The sequence below is a fragment of the Haliotis rufescens genome, unplaced genomic scaffold (genome assembly GCF_023055435.1).
Source record: "Haliotis rufescens isolate VD_foot unplaced genomic scaffold, xgHalRufe1.0.p SCAF_15, whole genome shotgun sequence".
NCBI lineage: Eukaryota > Metazoa > Mollusca > Gastropoda > Lepetellida > Haliotidae > Haliotis > Haliotis rufescens.
The window spans coordinates 33211409-33225426 of NW_025963835.1; the positions used below are offsets into that span (position 1 = coordinate 33211409).

The following is a 14018-nucleotide window of genomic DNA, read 5'->3' on the forward strand; positions in this document are numbered from 1 at the left end:
CCACACCTATGACGTTACAACAATTATGTTATCCTTCTAAAAGCGTACACACCATGTTGTGCTGTCTAATGATGCCGGGCGGCATGGTAGCCGAGTGGTTTAAGTGTTCCCTACATGGGTACAACATTTCTGGTGTCCCCCGCCGTGAAATTGCTGTAACATTACTAAGAGTGGCGTAAAACCTCACTCACTCAAATGATGCCACTCACTCACTCACTCACTCACCCACTCACCCACTCACCCACTCACTCACTCACTCACCCACTCACCCACTCACTCACTCACTCACTCACTCACTCACTCACCCACTCACTCACTCACTCAAATGATGTCACTCACTCACTCACTCACTCACTCAATCTAATGATGTTCCTCATCTGATAATGTTTGTGTTGCGATTCCTTAACTCGCTGGACCGAGGATAGCCGAGAGCCCCAATGGAGTCCTACAGTCATGACATGACCGACAGTGCTTTGACTGGAGGAACCAATCGCGGCTAGATCGAGGACAAAAACGTGAGTACGTACTTGGATGTACTCTCGGTATTGTTCTCAGCATGTTTTACAGAATCAGAAAAACAGCACATGTATCCCCTGCACAAGTCAATCAAGGACAAGCATACAAAGATTTTGGCAGCCCCCCAGCGTACTCACCCAGGCGACCCTTGCACTCCCTCCGCGATCACTTGATGAAAACTCGAGCCTCGCCGTCACAGATAGGGACAGTTTCAAAACCACCACGCACTCACACTATGTACTGGTTAGCGACCAGTTATCGCCGAGGACTTATTATCGCCAACTCCCCGTTATAGCGCGCACGTGATCGCATCTCGCTTACTTTTGCTCAAAATATGTATCCAGAAATGATGAGCAAAACTTACTCTTGTGAAGAAATATTTAAAAAGCAACATATAATCACCTGGCTCAAATACAACTTTAGAAGAAACACGCGGGCGGTGTCACGTGACCAATTCACAAGTGAGTGAATGAGTTGGGTTTCAGTTATATCGCGGCGTGTCAGCTTAATGTAGGATGAAAGCCCGAAGTGATGCAGGTCTCAGACGTTTACCACTCCGGGAAAGCCACGAGCACGGGTATCGTGCTGATAAACCTAGAAACATAATTGGGGTGAACCGGGATTCGAACCCAGCTTGGAACAGACGGAAACTATTTTTTGCATTTATTTACAAGTGAATAATTTCATTTTTTTTCCCGAAAACATGTGTCGCCAGCGGGGTTCGAACCCACATCGTTATATTTGAAAACGTGTAATTGTCAATCTCAGCTACTGCGGCACATAAAGGCTTGATGTGAAATTAACTATTAAAAAAATTCATAATTTTGCAGAATGCTTAATAATATGTATATATTTTGTGTTAGAGCAGGTTACCCACAACAATGTTCATTCTTCCCCGCCCTGAAGGCGGGGAAGATAAGGGAAACGTTAATGTTGTAGCATGTAGGTCGACATGTTGGTTTATTTGAAATTTCAAGCCACGCATTTACGGAAACAAAACATACAAATCAGGTGCGAGGAATGTTAATGCTTTTCTTTTCCAGCAATAAGAGATACTTCAAAATCGTCTTTATGTAGTTAATTGATGCATCTGACCGTTTCTGGTCATTAGCTGACATTATTAAACCATTCATGTGTAATCCGATTTCCTTTTTTCCTTAAGGACTAATTTTCTGATTTTCACGGTGTATACAAAAGAAGAACTTTACTCCGGAGATCGTAAATAACAGCATAACATAAAATATGTTCTGAATATGCTTATTCATGAACAACGACGACATCTCAATTTAAATGTAATATGGCTGAATTCCACATTCTACATACGACACTTTTGATTGTTTGAATGCTCATGTTCACAGGAAATATTTGGAATAGTTATATTCCGTATTTTGAATAAAACCAATCCCCCGTGTTTTTTTAATCAGTGCACCGCACATAGCCACATGTGAAACGTTTGGTAGCAAAGTCAAAGCAAAATCGGAGTAGTGTGTCAGCGAATTTGCATCAAGGCTGTAGTATTTTTCAACCGTTTAATGGAATTCAATGTACAGCCGTAGCTCTGGTCGCTATCATATATTTTGTGTCCCATGGCTCAAATCTATTTGCGTCTGTACCGTGTTCCACTGACCTCGATAATCTGTTGGATGAAGGCACATCTCTCTGCAGTCACATAGTTAACACCGAAGGCTATGAGGGGTATTTAGGTCATGATCAGCTCTCAGCAGCCCCTGCCTCAAGCGATATTGTCTACATAACAGATCAGTTGTATGGCCCCGTCACAAGTGTTTTAAATATTGAAGCAGGGAAAATAAATTTCATAGAATCATTTCAACAAGCAGTATTGATATCCCATTCACTTTTGGTAACTTTTAATGATGTCTCTATTGCAATTTTTACGGATTTTGATTCGTATGCATTATCTGACTCTCATCAGCGGAATGGTTTGGGTCCGACTGATCCGAATGGACAAGCAGTTTTACTTCTGTTTAGTAGTATGGATGAATTGTTATGTTACATCTTAACAGTATATCAGGCGACTATGCTTGTCGTAAGAGGCGGCTAACGGGATCGGGTGGTCACTTTGGTTGATGCATGGCATCGATCCCAATTGCGTGGATCGATGCTCATGATATTAATCACTGGATTGTCTGGTCCAGATTCGATTATTTACAGAACGCCGTCATATAGCTGGAATATTGCTGAGTGCGGCGTTAAACGACAAACCAATCAATCGTCATCATATGAACTCAAACCAGTCATTGTTACAAGTAAACCCCATTCCACAAAAGTTACTGGGGCGGTCGGGTAGCCAAGTGGTTAAAGCGTTCGCTCGTCACGCCGAAAACCCGGGTTCACATTCCCGACATGGGTACAATGTGTGAAGCCCATTTCTGGTGTCCCCCACCGTGATATTGCTGGAATATTGCTAAAAGCGGCGTAAAATCATACTCACTCACTCACTCACAACATTTACTGACACTTGATAAAAATCAGTACATAGTAACTCAACTCATCATGATCACAATATATTTGAAAGAAAGAAATACAAAAAAGAAACTGACCAAAAAACGTAAAACAAGAGACGAGGAATCTCCGTTATTGATTAGTCCCGGTATTGAAATGTTCTCCATCTACGTGATAATATTTTGGGTATGTGAATATGTGGTTGTGACAAAAAGACGGCATTGCCTAAAAGTCGGGCCGGGCCGGGCCGGGCCGGGCCAAGACGGGCCAAAGTGTTACTGGCTAATTACTTCATTATCGGCGATCATACCTACATATAATTGATGCAACATACACACATGACATTAATGAACAATCACCAAACAAAAAAGTGCACCATAAATAAGTAATTCGGAGTAAATCGTTTGAAAACCAGAAAGTGGAGCGGTGTGTAAGCGTCGCTGATCTTGGTAACATGTAAAAGAGCAATCGTTAAACGAAATAAGATTTGAAACGTATCAAATACTTCTAGCTATCGTGATACAACGTTCCATCTGTGCGCATAGTGTTTATATTTATAGGAACGTTCTATATATAAGTAAATACCACTTTATAATGTCACTGATCGTCGTATTTAAAGCAGACACGTTGGTTAAAGTAGACCTCTTCTCCCTATACTCTCAACAATCACACAGGTGTTCGGTCCGACCTTGCCCGGGCTGTAGTCAAAATCAACTTTAAACTCACATATGTATCATCAAATGGATTATCTATAAACTAGTATACTATCTACCTAAATACCACTTTATAGTGTCTCAGATCGCTGTAGTTGAAGAAAACAAGGTGCTCAAAGTGAAGCATTTTTACTGTATTTTCTTTGAAAAATCTCTGTGAGAAGTGTTCGGTCCGACTTGGCCCGGGCTGTCAAAATCAACTTAAACCTCACAGATGTATCATCAAATGGATTCACATCTATAGATTAGTATTATATCCACCTAAATACTACTTTATAGTGTCTCAGATCGCTGTATTTAAAGAAAACAAGGGGCTCAAAGTGAAGCCCTTTTCCCTCTACATTCTCAACATAGTCTCTATCAGAAGTGTTTTGCTTGTGTTGGGTCCGACTTGGCCCGGGCGGTAAAAATCAACTTTAAACACACAGACGTATCTTCAAATGTGTTTACATCTATAGATTAGTGTTATATCTACCTACATACCACTTTATAATGTCACCGTACATCGTGTTTAAAGAAAACAGGGTGCTTAAAGTGAAGCATTTTTACTGTATTTTCTTAAGAAAATCTCTGTCAGAAGTGTTCGGTCCGACTTGGCCCGGGCTGTCTAAATCATCTTAAACCTCACAGATGTATCATCAAATGGATTTACATCTATAGATTAGTGTTATATCTACCTACATACCACTTTATAATGTCACGGTACATCGTATTTAAAGAAAACTAGGGGCTCAAATTGAAGCAATTTTACTGTATTTTCTTAAGAAAATCTCTGTCAGAAGTGTTCGGTCCGACTTGGCCCGGGCTCTCAAAATCAACTTAAACCTCACAGATGTATCATCAAATGGATTCACGTCTATAGATTAGTATTATATCCACCTAAATACCACTTTATAGTGTCTCAGATCGCTGTACTTACAGAAAACAAGGTGCTCAAAGTGACGCCCTTTTCCCTCTACATTCTCAACATAGTCTCTATCAGAAGTGCTTGTCTTGTGTTGGGTCCGACTTGGCCCGGGCGGTCAAAATCACATTTAAACACACAGATGTATCTTCAAATGTGTTTACATCTATAGATTAGTGTTATATCCAATTAAATTTTTCAATTCAATCTTTATTTCAAGTACTGAAAAGGCCATAGGCCTATAGTACATATATACATACAGTAGCAATGGGTGCAATAGGAATTACATATATCGTAACAAAATATCACATCTATAATACAGAGGATCTGATGTTCATTGCATGATATATATACATTGAAAGATATTTTGTGACTGTTTCATTTTGGGATGACATGAGGATATAAAATTTGTCTATTCTAGGATTCAGATAAAAATATTTATGTATGTATTCTTTTCTGATATTTGCATACAATGGACAGACTAGCAAAAAATGGTATTCATCTTCTATCTCTTGGCAAGTACAATATTTACACAATCTGTTTTCCCTTGGTATCGCTAAATGTCTACCTTTTTCTATTAGAAGGTCATGAGAACTACATCTGAAACGGGATAGTGCTGTTCGGAATTTCTTTACATTTATATCCAAAAGATATTTTTCGGTCAGAATGAATGATTTAAAACAGGTGTAATGCTTTAACTTATTATGTAAGTTTAGTGAACAGTACCACTTTTGAAAATGCATATCTTTTAGCCTTTGTCTTAAATTATATATGAAACGATCTGGTACTGTTACAGGTTGCTCTCTCCAAATGTACTCATACCCGCAAGATTGGAGTATCTTTTTGACACCCGAGGCCCAGTTATTTTTACCTCTGCTATGTAAAGAATCATCATGTTATAGTATTTCTTTGGGAATCTGGTATTTGGCATTTTAAGCAATTTTATCCAATATTTTATTACTTTTATGTAACTGAATATATACATTGGGTATCTCCCACATTCCCCGTAAACTGTAACATTTGGAGTGTTGGAATTTACTCCTAAAAATCTTTTATACGCAAATAGATGTACCTTCTCTATTGTATCATAGTTCTGAAGGGCCCCAGACTTCAGCACCATAGAGTACAATAGGACTGATCTTAGTGTCGAAAATCTTAGAGAATGTTTCAAAGCTAATATTTCCAAGGGGTTTTAGGTTTTGTAAAATGCCAATTAAAATCTTTTTGGCTTGTAGTGCGGCTTTGTTGCAATGCAGTGACCAAGTAAGTCGATTTGTAAAATGTACCCCCAAATATTTGTAACTTCTTACAACCTCAAGTTTTTCACCTTTATATAGCCATTTTTCTCGTTTTGATAATTTCCCTCCATTTTTGAAAACTACAACCTTTATCTCATCGATATTGACCTTCAATTTCCATTTGTTACAATAATACTCAAGTTCATTTATTAACTTTTGAAGTCCAGGTACTGTGCTCGAGAACATAACTATATCATCAGCAAAAAGGAGTAGGAAAAGTTTAATAGTTTCTGGATGGAGTTGGATACCCTCGTTACAATTTTCAGATATTTGTATCGAAAGTTCATTTATGAAAAATGAAAACAGGAATGGACTTAGAATACATCCTTGTCTAACCCCAATATTACAGTAGAAGGAATCAGATAAGGTGTTATTGTTTCGAACACAGACCTTCACATTGTGATATATACAACATAGTAATTTACCAATTTTAGTACTGATACCTTGTGATTTGCAAAGGGACCACAACATGTTTCTGTTAATTGAGTCAAACGCCTTAGCAAAATCAACAAATATAGCATACATTTTTTCTCCTTTTCGTGCTAAATATCTCTGTACAAGTGTCTGCAATACAAATACATTATCAATTGTAGAGTATCCATGCCTGAAACCGGCTTGTGCTTCATCTATCTTATTAAAGGAATCTGTCCAAAATACTAAACGTTTGTGTATAATACTGGTAAAAATCTTACTGAAGACACTCAAAAGAGTTATACCCCTATAGTTATTGGTGACATTAGTTGATCCCTGTTTGTGCAAAGGAATTATTATCCCCAGGGTCCACTGTTCTGGAAAATAAGTCTTTTCAAGTATAACGTTAAAAAGAATTTCAAGGCAGTGGAGGAGAATATCGGACGAATATTTAAAAAATTCAGGAATCAAATTATCTTCACCAGCTGCTTTATTTCTTTTTAAGTTTGCGATGCTTTTTGAAATTTCATTTCTTGTTATAGGTGAATCAAGAATATCTGAAGTTAACTGACAAAAAGAGTTATCAAATACATTCCATTCGTCGATATCAAAACATCTTTCCTCGTTCTCTGTAGAAGTTGAAAACACATCCCTGAAATAGTTAAACCAATCATCAATTGGAATATTGTTTTGTGTATAACGATTAGTATTTAGCCCTTTAAGAGTGGCCCAAAATTGTTTAGAATCGCGTATACAATGTTCAAGTTTTTCCTGTTTCTCTTTGAAAAAATTCGTTTTCTTTTCTCTGCATACACTATTATATTTATTTCTAATATAATTATACCCATATAATGAGTTATTATCCTTTTTTCTCCTAAAATTGTTTAAATATTTACATCTTTCCTTTTCGAGTAGCTCACATTCACGGTCAAACCACTGTTGACTAGATGTGTTAGAAGTACACACTCTTTTCATGTCGCTTGCTGCCGTGCACAAGGCCTCTGACATGTATCTAACACTTTCGTCTATATTGTGTAACACTTCGTCAACAGCCTTTTCTAATAAAGAGTAGCATTCACTGCTCAACAAGTTATACATAAATTGGTCAGCTTTATCATTGACCCAAACGAATTTGGAAGCCTTCTTATTACCATGAGCTTGCACGGGTTTAGTCTGCACAGAAGTATATAAGCTAGCCATGACAGGAAGATGACAGGATTCCGTGCGTGATACAATGGTGAAATTACAGCATACGTCAAACAACCCAGATGAACAGATTATGTAATCTATGACGCTAGCAACTTGATGGCCAATAAACGTATAGTCTCCAACTTCTGAGTCTGACCCACATCTTCCATTCATGATATCTTCCTATATACCACTTTATTATGTCACGGTACATCGTATTTAAAGAAAACAAGGTGCTCAAAGTGAAGCATTTTTACTGTATTTTCTTAAGAAAATCTATGTCAGATGTTTTCGGTCCGACTTGGCCCGGGCGGTCAAAATCAACTTAAACCTTACAGATCTATCTCTAAATGTGTTTACACCTATAGACTAGTGTTATATCTACCTATATACCACTTTATGATGTCACGGTACATCGTATTTAAAGAAAACAAGGTGCTCTAAGTGAAGCATTTTAACTGTATTTTCTTAAGAAAGTCTCTGTCAGAAGTGTTTTTGTGCTTAAGTCACTTGGACATTGTTTAGCTTCATAAACTGTTCAGAAGAAACATGTCAGACAGCTTTGACATCATTGATGACTTAGTCTTATGACTTAGGAGAAATGAGCTCAAGTAAATACAGAAACAGAGGGACTAAAATTGCCACAGTGTTGGGCCCGAAAGTCTATTTAGGATTTAAATTGTGATTAAGGAAGTAGGGGGTAGAGAGAGAACAAGATAATAAATCTTAACAAAACCTACCTGCCAAACAAGTGCTAGTTCGTTCGTATCCGTAATCCGTCACAAACTGTGATAAACGCATATGATGTCTCATACTTCAATAATGCAATTCGACAAAGAAGATGTACAGATGACTCGACAGCATTTTTGGCAGTCAACTACAAGTACAGGTAAACATGGCTTTTAATGCTCATGTGTGCCAGGTTGCCCTTACCTCGCCGTCACATCTGTACACAAAGCAAGTGCATAGTCTAAACTAGGCTACATTTGCATTTCTTTAGCCGTTTACAGATGCCTCGACAACATTTTTAACACATGAATGACCTCAACCTTGGCTCTCAACTAGTACAGATAAACATGGCTATTAATGCTCATGTGTGTCAGGTTGCCCCAACCTCGCCGTCGTATCTGTACACAAAACAAGTCTAAAGTCTAAACTAGGATACAAATGCATTTCTTCAGCCGTTTTAATAATGCAGCGCGCTGTCACAGCATGCTGTGTTAGTCTGTACAGCACAATGCATTTTATTAGTAATTGGTCGATCCTTCATAAATCATATTTTTGCCATTCATTTCACATATGCCTCGGTAGAATTGAGGTAGGGGAAGGGCCTCTGGTCAGTTAACAAGGTATTCAGATATCCAGAAACTCGTTTATCCGGACAACATTTTAGAAAATTGTCCGGATAAGCGAGGTTCGACTGTATAGCGCGTGATACATGACAAAACAAATGTGTTAGGACCTGATTCGCACTTGCTGAAGGGATACCAATGGACCCTGATCATAATACATGACCAAGGGATTGGGCATAAGTGCAGCACTTATTACCACCTTCTCCCTATATACAGTTATACATAATATTGCATAATGAAAATTAACAATTTACAGTTGAAGCATCACATTGTGGAAACATAGTGCGCAATATATATATACAGTGCTCATATGAAGGATATGTACAATTTTCTGGAAAGTGAAGACAGTGTGCATCTCATACATATGCTAATATTATACATGTTAGTGTTGTATATAGATTTAACAATATTAATGATTAACAGTTTGGAAACAATAATATGCTAGCTATTGAATCTGTTAGTCGTTTCTATAAATCTGTGAATAGACAAGAATATTTTTGTATTCAGGAAAGCATTTAAGCTTGGATCACAAAAAGAATACAAATTAGAGTTGGTTGTCCCCCAAGATTATCGATAGCTGTCAGTAATGTCTCCCTATTATCATCATATAAGGTACATTGGAAGAAGAAATGGAATGAATTTTCACAAGGAGCTCCGCATATACAGGAAATAGTATCAGATAATTAACACGAAACAGGTTGGAATTTAGTGTGCTACAATTGTGTCTCAATCTAGTGTGCAATATGTTTGTAGATCTCTCACCGCAATTATAGTGCATAGGTGGTGATGTAGGCTGCTTAGATGCGACAGCTTTAAAATAAGATATTGACGGACTATCCCTGATTCGTGATGATAGATTATTCCATTGGCCTAATGTATCTATAATATAAGACCTTTTAAACGTAGATGTCCGTGCAAATGGAACTACAAAATCATGGCGGTTTCTGAGATTATAACTGACCTTCTGTGACACAGCTGGTGGTATAAGATCAGTTATATATGAAGAACATGGCTTATTTATTATTTTAAACATAGTTACAAGTTTGTTGACGTTTCTTCTATACGCTTATATACTAGCCACATAAAGAAACTGTGCACGGAGAAAATATATTCTGGATTGAAATACAACACAGCAAGAACAAAATGATGCAGACGCTGTAGCAGCTGAATGATCGGAACATAAGAAAATGTCAACGGGACCTGAACAACATCTGTTACGATGACGTCAGAAGATCAAAATGGAGTAGGGGGTCAAACGACAAAGCCACAAAGTCAATAACGGGTATGACCACCCTGTGCGTGAATCACAGCAGTGCATCGGCGATGCATGGAGTCCACCAAATGGGCATGGAAGGCCTGGGGAATGGCCTGCCATATCCTCCTCAAATCCTGTGCCAAGTCACGGACGTTATCTGGAGGATGTGGAAGACGACGCAGACGGCGCTCCATTTCATCCCACACATGCTCTATTGGGGAGAGATCTGGAGAATTTGCAGGCCATGGCAGTAACATGACATTGTTATGGTGAAGGAAATCCATTGCGACCCTAGCCGTGTGAGGACGAGGGTTGTCCTGTTGAAATGTCAATCCCGGGCCATGGCGTAGCAGGAAAGGAATGACCACAGGCCTCAGAATCTGATCTCTGTAGCCAACACCGGTGAGATTACCCTGAACAACCAATAGGGGTTCATTGCCGTGCTGTTATCCCACCCCAAATCATCAAGAGCCACCTCCAAAACGATTCCTCTCCACAATACAGTTGCGTGCATAACGTTCTCCCAAACGCCGGTAAACACGTTGGCGCCCGTCACTGTGGGAAATGTTGAACCTCGATTCATCTGTAAAGACAACATTTCTCCACCATATTCGAGGTTGGCGAACATGATTTCGACACCATCTTAGACGGTTGACGCGATGACGGTGTGTCAGAATGGGACGTATGACAGGGCGTCGTGGTCGAATCCCGTACTGATGTAAACGATTCCTGACAGTGTTGGGATGGATACGGCGCAGTCCATGAATTGTCTGGGACGTCGTTACTGCCGTTTGGAACCTGTGTCGGAGATGTGTAACTCGAATCCATCTGTCCTGTCTTTACGTCGTTACTCGGGTACGTCCTGAACGTGGGTGGTCGGCAACGTCATTTGTGTTCTGATAACGCCTCACCCATGCCGATATCGTGTTACGATGGCATTGGAAATGTGTTGCCACCTGTTGTTGCCTCATTCCCGCTCGGATCATTCCAATGGCTTCATGACGCTGTGCAGCTGTCAATCTTGGCATGATTTGCTTGTGATATGCTTGTGTCTGCGCCTGAGAAGTTTTGAATTTTTGAATGACCACAGATCATGCTTTCCAAAGTGACAGCGAATTTTGAGTTGCACATGCTGTGTACAGCTGCACAGGATGCACGTGCAGTAACACATTGCACGTCCATAGGCCCCCATCAACGACGTCATATCGCATGGCACGTGCATGAGCGTTTGCCTGTCTCCAATAATTGCTGTGTTCAAACCTATATTTCATATGCGGACGGTGTGCCCTTATATCTATATTTTCTCCGTGCACAGTTTCTTTATGTGGCTAGTATATATATGTACCCACGTCACACACACCTAGAACAAGTACACTTATTTGAATATTACTAATATTACATGAATGTTACTGAGCAGTCAGTTAGAGTTTATATCTTTGCGCTTAATCAGCAACATTAAGCCTTTCACGTATATTACAACTTTGTAAGTTAACTTTCCTTTCCAGAAATACCATAGCATGGTGACAGAGATGAACTTCTACCCCAAGCGATGTGTCATTGACGAAAATCTGCTTTGTTAATTTGATTTCAAGTGATAGCCTTCACCTGGAAGGAATTTATATTTGTATTATTTCATTTTTTCTTTTCATATATATCCCTCTGAATTTTGGGTTTTGGTTTAAACATATTTTTATTTCAAAAGAAATCTGGATCGGTAAACAAGCAAAACTTGCTTATGTAAATACCTCTCCAGGTAATAACTTTACAACAGCTGGTTATATATCAGATTTTATGTAAAATAGTGCTAAACATAAACATGCTAAATGCACAAATGAAATATATGAAGCCAGTACAAGTGGTGTCTGTGAAATAAGATATAGCAGTTACTACATGCATAAAATTAAGCTACTCGAATCTTTTGCTTTTGACAATGAAATCGTGAACTGATTTAAGAATAGTCATGTTTGTAGAACTGCTAACTGAACTATTGCCATGTAATACCGTTTTTAAATCATACCCATGGGTGTAGAAGTACATAGTGTTTCTGATATTATGGTATTTTGACAGGTATAGAAAAAGTAAATTGCGTCTTCAAAGTGATACCCACAAGTGCAGTCTGATATGTCTGATACATGTCGTCTAAACTTATCAGCGTTTAGGTCACTGCAGCCGAGCCTAAGGCGACAGTGGACAATTTGGCATGATCTATGACCGTATTTTAGGTCAAAATTATTAATAATTGTATCAGAACGATTAATTAAGGATTTGAATTATTTTAATGAGCAAGAATTAGTTACTTCATTGGGTAGAGCGTTCCACAAATTAATCGTATCCGGAAGAAATGATTTAGCATAGGTCTGGGTTCTACATTTGATTGTTTGTATGTTAGATCTATTTCTAAGGTTATAATTGCTATTTTCAGAGACTGGACTTGGAATGAGATCGTTGAGATATACAGGTGAAATACTGTTTTTCATTTTGTAAAAAGTAATCAATTTGAAGCGGTGTCGTCGTTCTTTTAAGGACTGAAAGTTTGTTTTCGTTATAAATTTTAACATGACTGGTACCCCGAACCGCCCCACAAATAGTTCTCAATGCGTCCAAATGTAAATTCTCGAGTAAAAATGATTGTTCGTTTGTACAGTTGTCCCAAATATGACAGCAGTAGTCGAAGTTTGGTAGGATAAAAGATGTGTACATAGTTTCAAGCATATTTCTTGTTAGTCTGTATTTAAAGCTCCTTAGGCAGTTGATCATTGGACTGATTTTTCTAATAATTTCGTTAATGTGTATTTTCCATGAACAATCAGATTGAAGTGTAATTCCTAAATGTTTATGACTTTGTACTTCTTCAATAACAGTACTCTCCATGTATAAATTTGGTCTAAAACCAGAATTGACTTCGCGACTGAATGTTATAGTTTTGGTCTTATTGGGAGTGAAACCTACTTGCCATTTTGGGGCCCAGTTTGAGATTTTTGCCAAATCATTGTTGATACAATTTGCTGCAGAGATTTGATCATCAATGATGACATATATAGATGTATCAAAAGATCACCTTGGATAACGTAAGCATTGAGTTTATGAATAATTCCTTTGTGCCATACTCTATCAAAGGCTTTGCTGACATCACAAAAAAAACAGCTCTGATTTCTTTACCTTCGTCTAATGCCCTAGCAATAAAATTATATGGGTAAATGAGTTGATAAGATGTGGAATCGCCAGGCACGAATCCCGACTGTAAATTTTTCAACAATTCGTTTTCTCTGAAAAAGTTAAACACATATTTGAGTATACACTTTTCAAAAATTTGGCTATGCAACATGTAAGCGCTACAGGTCTATAGTTTGAGCATTCATGTACATCGCCTTTTTTGTGAATTGGTGTTACTGATGCTTGTTTCCAAACTAACGGGAAGGTTTTGTTTTTGAGCGACAAGTTAAATAATTTTGAGTCGCTGTTAATTTAAGTAACTTGTTACCTATACCATCTGGCCCTGTTGCCTTAGTTGTATCTACAGAAAGAAGAATATCTTGAACTTCTTCTTGATTTAAATTCACAGATAGTAATGGATCGTCGAATGTATATGGTCCAATAGATGCAAGGTCAGAATCGGGGTTTCTTACTCTTGCTTGGTCAGTGAAAAATTCATTTAGGACATTGGTAATATCTTCAATATCATCATAAAAAACATTATTTGATACTATTGACGGAAACGACGAATTTTCGGTGTGCGTTTTGACATATTTTTTAATTAGTCGCCACCAGATCTTAGCACCATATGAAGTATTTATGATGTTATCTATTTTTAGTTCAGGAGCTCTTTTGGCTATTCTGACTGATGATATTACTTTATTTCTGCAAAGCCTAAATTTTTCCCAATCTGACGGTCGGTTTCTGTTTTTAGCAATTTTGTGA

The 14018-nt window shown here is 38.2% G+C and overlaps 2 protein-coding genes across 4 annotated transcripts in view; both read right to left on the reverse strand.

Moving 5' to 3' along the window:
* LOC124132055 (UDP-glucuronosyltransferase 1A5-like) overlaps positions 1 to 1003 on the reverse strand; it is a 22571-nt gene extending 21568 nt beyond the window's left edge. The window contains exon 1 of the mRNA XM_048396483.1: positions 654 to 1003. The gene's annotated coding sequence lies outside the window, so the exon portion shown is untranslated. The remainder of the gene's footprint in view (positions 1 to 653) is intronic.
* The window catches only part of LOC124132053 (UDP-glucuronosyltransferase 1A1-like), a 14949-nt gene extending 6357 nt beyond the window's left edge, over positions 1 to 8592 (reverse strand). For 2 of the 3 annotated variants that reach the window (XM_048396484.1, XM_046495655.2), the window contains exon 1: positions 8234 to 8592. The gene's annotated coding sequence lies outside the window, so the exon portion shown is untranslated. The remainder of the gene's footprint in view (positions 1 to 8233) is intronic. The other variant, XM_046495658.2, reaches the window with a different exon arrangement.
* Positions 8593 to 14018: the final 5426 nt, after the last annotated feature.